This window comes from Ranitomeya imitator, chromosome 7 (assembly GCF_032444005.1).
Source record: "Ranitomeya imitator isolate aRanImi1 chromosome 7, aRanImi1.pri, whole genome shotgun sequence".
In the NCBI taxonomy this organism is placed as follows: Eukaryota; Metazoa; Chordata; class Amphibia; order Anura; family Dendrobatidae; genus Ranitomeya; species Ranitomeya imitator.
The window spans coordinates 118,089,027-118,098,808 of record NC_091288.1 but is presented as its reverse complement, the minus strand read 5'-3'; the positions used below and the strand labels follow the sequence as shown (position 1 = coordinate 118,098,808).

The 9,782-nt window shown below is 37.6% G+C and overlaps 1 long non-coding RNA gene across 1 annotated transcript; it reads left to right on the top strand.

Moving 5' to 3' along the window:
* Positions 1-4,034: 4,034 nt before the first annotated feature.
* Positions 4,035-6,850, top strand: LOC138645888 (uncharacterized). The gene is made up of 3 exons (XR_011314795.1): positions 4,035-4,405; positions 4,728-4,873; positions 6,595-6,850. It is a non-coding gene; the product is annotated as an uncharacterized lncRNA (long non-coding RNA).
* Positions 6,851-9,782: the final 2,932 nt, after the last annotated feature.

Sequence of the window (9,782 nt, the reverse complement as noted above, 5' to 3'; positions counted from 1 at the left end):
TGCTCGTGCCCATAAACCACACCCTCGCTGACAAAATAAATAAGACAACGAGGGGCGTTGTTTCACGCAGGGCGGATGCACAGGCGCAGCCAGCTAACCATGATGTCAAAAGACGGGAAGCGCTACCAAGGGGGGTGCTGCGTATCAGTAGAAAGGAAAGTCACACCTCAGGGACAGTGGAATGGTCTCAATGAGACACATTTTGTACGTGTTGAGTTCCACGTGGGCAAGGAGAAAAAGTCAGCCACCTTGTACAAATGCAGCAGTACTGCTGAACAAGGTGGCTGTTATACATTGAAACACCTGGGGGTGGGGGGCAGGCTCCCTTCAATTTCAGTTCATGTGCCTGCATGGTGTTTGCAGGTCACGTTGCCGGCTACACAGCTGGGGAACAGCTGGCGGTGCTGAACCCCACTGACACATTGGCTGGTGTTTTTCTCTGTGCAGCTAGCACTTCCAGGCTAAAACTGGCGGTGTTATGAGCCCAGGGTCAGCAGGAGGAGGAGAGGAGCAGAGTGTAGGCCGAAGCCTGCACTGGTGGCAGCTTTTGTTCTGTTGTGCCTGCGTGGCGTTTGCAGGTCACTTTGCCGGCTACACAGCTGGGGAACAGCTGGCGGTGCTGAACCCCACTAACACATTGGCTGGTGTTTTTCTCTGTGCAGCTAGCACTTCCGGGCAAAAACTAGCGGTGTTTAGCGTGAGAGTCTAATCTTTCCAAAACACAAAATAAAAAATGATACCAAAGTTCGGTTAGTCACGGAATATCATTCACAATGGGATGCAATGCGAGATATATTATCCAAGCATTGGACTATACTTACCAGTGATCCAATTTTAAAGGAATATTTACCAGAACGACCCTGCATAACAGCACGTCGGGCCCGTAATTTAAAAGATCATCTGACTAAGAGTTTTTATCCAGTCAATACCCAATCTACATTGTTTCCCTCTCTATTTCCCAAACCCATTGATAAATGGGGTTGTGCCCCATGTGGCAATTGTATTGCCTGTTCGAACATTGATAATGCCTCTATGTTTGTCGGATCTGACAATAAATCTTATAAGATAACACAGGCTATTACGTGCAATACTAAAGCTGTCATATACCATGCCACATGTCCATGTTCAAAAATCTATGTTGGGCTCACAACTAGATCCTTAAAACTACGTGTACGGGAACATGTGAGGGAAATTATTGCTGCAGAAAAGGAAACAACAATGGAACATTTGAAAACATTACCTAGGCATTTCAAGACCTATCATAATTGCGATCCGACTGGTCTTCGAGTAATCGGTATTGACAGAATTATATCAGATCTACGTGGCGGCAATGTTAGTCGTAGGCTTGCTCAGAAAGAAACAAGGTGGATCTGGACGCTTCGTACTTTACAACCTTTGGGTCTTAATGAGAGTCTAAGTTATTCACCATTTCTCTGATCATCTGTTTGTCACTTTGTTTTATTTATTTTTATCTATTTTTAACATCAGTATATTTTATAGGAGTGTATATTATTGCATTTTAATAAAAAATTGTTTTTGTATTTTTAGCATATTCATCTATTTGTATATATTCTGGGATTGGTTTCCAGCCTGTTAGCAGAGAGAAGATATGGATTTGTCGCTTCTATCAAGATAATCATAGGACCTTCTTTAATATTAAATATTTGTTTGTAGTTATTATATTGTCTATATTGGAGGTCTTCTATATGGTTATAATCAGGGATTATGTATTTATGTATATATATATTATTATTATTTTTATTATTTATTCATTTATTTTTTCAATTTTCACTTGTTTCTCTAATATATTAGTACTGTATGTATATGTGTGTATGTACATTGTATATATGTATATATATGTGTATTTTGTACATATATTCCTTCATAGACATTAATTGTAGATATTGTTTAATATAACACTATTTGTAATATAGTTTCCATTATAATTAATTTTCTACACCATATTAGATTTATCTATATGGGTGTTAGATAATATGTGTATTTATATAGTTTTATTTATTATTATTATTATGGCATCACAATATATTATTTATTGTATTATTTATTGCGACACTTTATTTATATTATTTATTATTCATTAATTTCTTTGCTTACAATTATATATATATATATATTCATACATTTAGAATATTTGCTTTATAGGCTCCCAATTTGCGCCACTATTTGTTGATATTCATAGTGGTATGCACAAACCCAGAATAGTTCTTCTTTACTTCCTTCTTTACAGGACTTGTGTGCGGGTGGTTGTGCGCTTGCGCGGTCTTTCTTGCTGCCGGCCGCATTCGTCCTGGCGTCTGTTTCCTAGGCAGCGCGTTCTTGGTGAGACCCCGCCACGTCATGTGGGCGGGTTTCTCTGTCCGGTGCGCGTTGCCCTGGTGACGCTGGGCGGATGTGTTCGGTGGCTTGGCGTCTGCGCACGCGCCGCTTGTAATCGCCCAGCATGCAATGTCCGGTATCTTATTGGTCAATTTTGAGATAAATACGCACGCCCTGGGCCAAATTGTACACGCCCCCGGAAGAAGGCTAAACGCCGAAACGTACGTAGGGAACGAGGAGCATTTAGGTATGAGTGACTATACATATTTGTGACTTTATTATTTGCCAGACACTTGTAGTTTTATCACACTTAGCATTTTAACACTTTATATAGCCCCTTGGAGTATCGTACATAGATTGTCTCTGTGATGCAACAAGTAACAGTGATTGTGTTACATTTTATATATCTCCCTTCAATGGAATAGCTTTCAGCACCTTTTGCACTTTAGCATCGTTTTGCGGTTTTCTAGATTTTGCAACATTGCACATGCTATTGCACTTTATGTCCAAAAAATCTTTTCTTATATAAATCTTCATATATTTATTATTTTTTTCTATTTTTGTGGCACTTTAATTGATTTTTCTGGATATACTTATTCCTCATTGTTATATGTCTGATGTTTTTGCACAGCACTTATGCACTTTGTTTTATATATCTATTTTTGGGTAATAATAATTTTGTGCTGCTGTGGAGATATATACATATATAAATTTATCGAATATTTTATTTTTAATATATGTTCTTGAGGGCTTAGTGTTTTGCTACCTATAACGTTTTATATATTTTCTGCATTGCCTGGCAACAATTATACATTAGTTATATGTTCTTATACCTTTATACTTATTATTGTATGTGCTTCCATCAGCTGTGATATTGAATAAATTTTATAATTAAATAATTAATTAATTAAATATATATTTACTTTATTTTCAATAAAATAATTAATTTTATACCGTCTTTTTGCACTATTTTTTTGGGAGGATTTGTTTGTCAACAGTGCTAGACAAAGTATATTTTGCATACAATTGGTTGCTTATCTGATTGAATTGTTGTTTTTCTGTGTTTTCACAGATTTTGTTGACCTTATTTGTATGATGGACTATAAGGCCAGAGAAATATCCTGGCAGAACCAGCTGACTGGTGTTTTCAATTTCAAACAGGGTAATGGTGATTTTGATGATCAGAGAAAGTCTATTGACTTACAAAATAGTATTAAACAATTATTATATAAAAGAATGAAAATTTATTGGAACAAAGCTTTTTTGGAGAACTATATTAGACTCAAATTGATACCCAGAGGGTTAAGGATTAATGTGTTCCCATCCTTTCCGGTTGAGGATATGGCGTTTATAACTGACTGGGAGGAGGTTTGCTCTCAAAGCTCAACTAAATTTATGGAACTATTGATCGGGCTTAATACTAAATCATTGGTAACGTTAGATTCCCAGATTGACACGGCTCAGACAAATTTAAAATCAATATGCTCTAGTGAAGATCTTAGTGCATTTTCTCTGAAAATGAATAAACATTTTGATGAGTGGGAATCACAGATTCGTGAGACACATTCAAAGAAGTTATCAAGAGATATGAATGATTACAAACAGAAGAAAGTATACAGATGGAAACGACCAAATATGCCCCCCCATAGTGAAAGATCAACTTCGGTTTCTTCTGTTTCATCTTCTGGTGAATTCTCTGATTCTTCGAGTAACATGATGTCCACTCGATTTGGGAAGCAGAAGAGAAAGTGGGATAGGAAAACTAGTTTTAACAAGCGGAAGGCCACAGCGGATGAAAGCATGAATACCCCAAAGGTGATCAATTTATCGAGTGAACCTTTATCTGAAACTGAGATATCTTTATTAACAAAAGGATTATCATTCTCACCTGCTTCTCGATTTGATCATTTTACAGCAATAAAAGACCTCAATATTTTCGCAAGATCGCTAATATTTAAAAAGTGGTTTCATAATAAAGAGAAACAACAAAATCCTCCTATATTGGAGGAAGAGGAAGTGCTTGAAATTCTCGAACAGTTACAGGAAGAACATGAAGCTATACCACTAGGTAAGATCCCTCAATCTTTAAAGCAAAAATCTCAGAGGTTTCCGTCATTAGCAATTTGTCCTAGTGTAGATATTTTTGTACGTATAGTATCAGAGGAGTTTGGGAAAATTCCATCTAATATTTATTCTGACAATTTAACACCGGATGAACGTGCTGCTCTCAACTCATTGAAGAAAAAGAAAGATGTGGTGTTCAAAGCTGCTGATAAAGGGGGCAATATTGTGGTCTGGCCATGTTCTATGTATGAACAAGAAATGAATCGTTTGTTAAAAGATCAACAATGTTACAAAAAATTAACATTTAACCCCCTTATTTCATTTAGGGCCCAATTGGGGGGATTATTACAGACTGCTCGGGATTCTAATATTATTACCAAAGAAATACAGGAACTACTTAATATTAAAGAACCATCAATACCCACAATATATTTATTACCGAAGATTCATAAAGACTCTACTTGTCCCCCAGGTAGGCCCATTATTTCGGGTGTTGGAGGTCTTACGGAAAATGCTTGTCGTTATATTGATTCCCATCTTAAACCCCTTGTTGAGACGTTACCGTCGTATCTATGTGATACTGCTGATTTACTTCGGAAAATTGAGTCTATGATTATTGATGATGACATGATATTGGTAACTTGTGATGTAGAGGCATTGTATACAAGTATAAAGCATGAGGATGGTCTTAAAGCCTCAAGATATTTTTTAAGTATGTTAAATTAGAATATTGAGGAAATTGATTTTCTTATTTTACTTTTAAAATTTATTTTAACTCATAATTTTTTTACTTTTAATGGCTCCTTTTTCCTGCAGCTCCAGGGAACAGCAATGGGTGCAGCTTGTGCACCCTCCTATGCCAACCTGTTCCTGGGGCTGTGGGAGAGGGAGCTGTTTTCCTCGGATACCATGGAACGAGTCGTATTTTGGACCCGTTTTATTGATGATATTTTTTTTATTTGGCGTGGTACTCCTGAGGATCTTTTAAATTTTATCGGTGTTTTAAATTGTAATCAACTCAATATTAAATTAACATGTAATTTTGATTTTAATCATGTTGATTTTTTAGATGTTACTATCCGGCGAGATAATTTTGGTACGTTACAAACGGATATATTTCGTAAAAAAACAGCAGTAAATTCAGTATTACATGCCTCCTCAGCACATCCCAAACATGTCATCAACGCCATTCCAACTGGGCAGTTCTTGAGACTTCGGCGTCTATGCTCGTCGTTTGATGACTTTAAATTGCGAGCTGACGATATGAAGAAGAGATTTAGTGATCGGGGATATAGCAATAGAAGTATCAAGAAAGCTTATTATCGTGCTATGAAGACAGAGCGTGAGAGTCTAATCTTTCCAAAACACAAAATAAAAAATGATACCAAAGTTCGGTTAGTCACGGAATATCATTCACAATGGGATGCAATGCGAGATATATTATCCAAGCATTGGACTATACTTACCAGTGATCCAATTTTAAAGGAATATTTACCAGAACGACCCTGCATAACAGCACGTCGGGCCCGTAATTTAAAAGATCATCTGACTAAGAGTTTTTATCCAGTCAATACCCAATCTACATTGTTTCCCTCTCTATTTCCCAAACCCATTGATAAATGGGGTTGTGCCCCATGTGGCAATTGTATTGCCTGTTCGAACATTGATAATGCCTCTATGTTTGTCGGATCTGACAATAAATCTTATAAGATAACACAGGCTATTACGTGCAATACTAAAGCTGTCATATACCATGCCACATGTCCATGTTCAAAAATCTATGTTGGGCTCACAACTAGATCCTTAAAACTACGTGTACGGGAACATGTGAGGGAAATTATTGCTGCAGAAAAGGAAACAACAATGGAACATTTGAAAACATTACCTAGGCATTTCAAGACCTATCATAATTGCGATCCGACTGGTCTTCGAGTAATCGGTATTGACAGAATTATATCAGATCTACGTGGCGGCAATGTTAGTCGTAGGCTTGCTCAGAAAGAAACAAGGTGGATCTGGACGCTTCGTACTTTACAACCTTTGGGTCTTAATGAGAGTCTAAGTTATTCACCATTTCTCTGATCATCTGTTTGTCACTTTGTTTTATTTATTTTTATCTATTTTTAACATCAGTATATTTTATAGGAGTGTATATTATTGCATTTTAATAAAAAATTGTTTTTGTATTTTTAGCATATTCATCTATTTGTATATATTCTGGGATTGGTTTCCAGCCTGTTAGCAGAGAGAAGATATGGATTTGTCGCTTCTATCAAGATAATCATAGGACCTTCTTTAATATTAAATATTTGTTTGTAGTTATTATATTGTCTATATTGGAGGTCTTCTATATGGTTATAATCAGGGATTATGTATTTATGTATATATATTATTATTATTTTTATTATTTATTCATTTATTTTTTCAATTTTCACTTGTTTCTCTAATATATTAGTACTGTATGTATATGTGTGTATGTACATTGTATATATGTATATATATGTGTATTTTGTACATATATTCCTTCATAGACATTAATTGTAGATATTGTTTAATATAACACTATTTGTAATATAGTTTCCATTATAATTAATTTTCTACACCATATTAGATTTATCTATATGGGTGTTAGATAATATGTGTATTTATATAGTTTTATTTATTATTATTATTATGGCATCACAATATATTATTTATTGTATTATTTATTGCGACACTTTATTTATATTATTTATTATTCATTAATTTCTTTGCTTACAATTATATATATATATATATTCATACATTTAGAATATTTGCTTTATAGGCTCCCAATTTGCGCCACTATTTGTTGATATTCATAGTGGTATGCACAAACCCAGAATAGTTCTTCTTTACTTCCTTCTTTACAGGACTTGTGTGCGGGTGGTTGTGCGCTTGCGCGGTCTTTCTTGCTGCCGGCCGCATTCGTCCTGGCGTCTGTTTCCTAGGCAGCGCGTTCTTGGTGAGACCCCGCCACGTCATGTGGGCGGGTTTCTCTGTCCGGTGCGCGTTGCCCTGGTGACGCTGGGCGGATGTGTTCGGTGGCTTGGCGTCTGCGCACGCGCCGCTTGTAATCGCCCAGCATGCAATGTCCGGTATCTTATTGGTCAATTTTGAGATAAATACGCACGCCCTGGGCCAAATTGTACACGCCCCCGGAAGAAGGCTAAACGCCGAAACGTACGTAGGGAACGAGGAGCATTTAGGTATGAGTGACTATACATATTTGTGACTTTATTATTTGCCAGACACTTGTAGTTTTATCACACTTAGCATTTTAACACTTTATATAGCCCCTTGGAGTATCGTACATAGATTGTCTCTGTGATGCAACAAGTAACAGTGATTGTGTTACATTTTATATATCTCCCTTCAATGGAATAGCTTTCAGCACCTTTTGCACTTTAGCATCGTTTTGCGGTTTTCTAGATTTTGCAACATTGCACATGCTATTGCACTTTATGTCCAAAAAATCTTTTCTTATATAAATCTTCATATATTTATTATTTTTTTCTATTTTTGTGGCACTTTAATTGATTTTTCTGGATATACTTATTCCTCATTGTTATATGTCTGATGTTTTTGCACAGCACTTATGCACTTTGTTTTATATATCTATTTTTGGGTAATAATAATTTTGTGCTGCTGTGGAGATATATACATATATAAATTTATCGAATATTTTATTTTTAATATATGTTCTTGAGGGCTTAGTGTTTTGCTACCTATAACGTTTTATATATTTTCTGCATTGCCTGGCAACAATTATACATTAGTTATATGTTCTTATACCTTTATACTTATTATTGTATGTGCTTCCATCAGCTGTGATATTGAATAAATTTTATAATTAAATAATTAATTAATTAAATATATATTTACTTTATTTTCAATAAAATAATTAATTTTATACCGTCTTTTTGCACTATTTTTTTGGGAGGATTTGTTTGTCAACAGTGCTAGACAAAGTATATTTTGCATACAATTGGTTGCTTATCTGATTGAAAAACTAGCGGTGTTTAAGCCCAGGGTCAGCAGGAGGAGGAGAGAAGCAGAGTGTAGGCCGAAGCCTAGTTGAACCAATTTCAAAGGTAACCTTTAACCCCCCTCAGGTGTTGCAAGGTACAAGAGCCACACCTCGTGCAGCATTAATGCTGCACAAGTAAAAGGTTGCTCTCTTAATTTTTCTCCTTGCACACGCTGAATAAAACACATACACTATTTAGCCCATTCTACTGTAAAACAGTAGTGGAGGCGTGACTTGTCTTTTTAAAGAAAAGCAGCCCAGGTGTCGAAAATAACACCTTGGTGCATGGGCGCAGCTTCCTGAGCGTTGTTATTTGCTGTACAGGAGTCTGCGCTCTTGTTATCCCTTGGCCATGCGCTGTGAGCGCTTCCTGTCTTCTGACCTCATTTCATGTCGGCCGTTGCGGTTAGCGATGGACATGAATCCCAGACCCACAGTGTTTTTTCAAAAAATCACACTGCGTGGCTGGGATTCGTGGCCTTGTGCAGTAAATATGTTTGCCGCTCACACATGTCCTTACACCTGCTTCAGACTGGGCGGCCTCATCTGATCCCTTATCGCATGCCGCGGCCATGGGGCCACCCAGTCTGAAGAAGGCGGAAGGAGATGAGTTAAGACAGGCGAACATATGCACTGCACATGCCCATCAATAACACCCTCGCAGCCAAAATATATGAGACAACGAGGGGCGTTGTGTTGGGCAGGGCGGACGCACAGGCAGCCAACCAATGATGTCAGAAGACGGGCAGCGCTACCAAGGGTGGTGCTGCGTATCATTAGAAAGGAAAGTCACACCTCAGGGACAGTTGAATGGTCTCAATGAGACACATTTTGTACGTGTTGAGTTCCACGTGGGCAAGGAGAAAAAGTCAGCCACCTTGTACAAATGCAGCAGTACTGCTGTACAAGGTGGCTGTTATACATAGAAACACCTGGGGGTGGGGGGCAGGCTCACTTCAATTTCAGTTCATGTGCCTGCGTGGCGTTTGCAGGACACGTTGCCAGCTACACAGCAGGGGAACAGCTGGCGTTGCTGAACCCCACTGACACATTGGCTGGTGTTTTTCTCTGTGCAGCTAGCACTTCCAGGCTACAACTGGCGGTGTTATAGCCCAGGGTCAGCAGGAGGAGGAGAGGAGCAAAGTGTAGGCCGAAGCCTAGTTGAACCAATTTCAAAGGTAACCTTTAACCCCCCCTCAGGTGTTGCAAGGTACAAGAGCCACACCTTGTGCATCATTAATGCTTCACAAGTAAAAGGTTGCTCTCTTAATTTTGCTCCTTGCACACGCTGAATAAAACACGTACACTATTTAGCCCATTCTACTGTAGAACA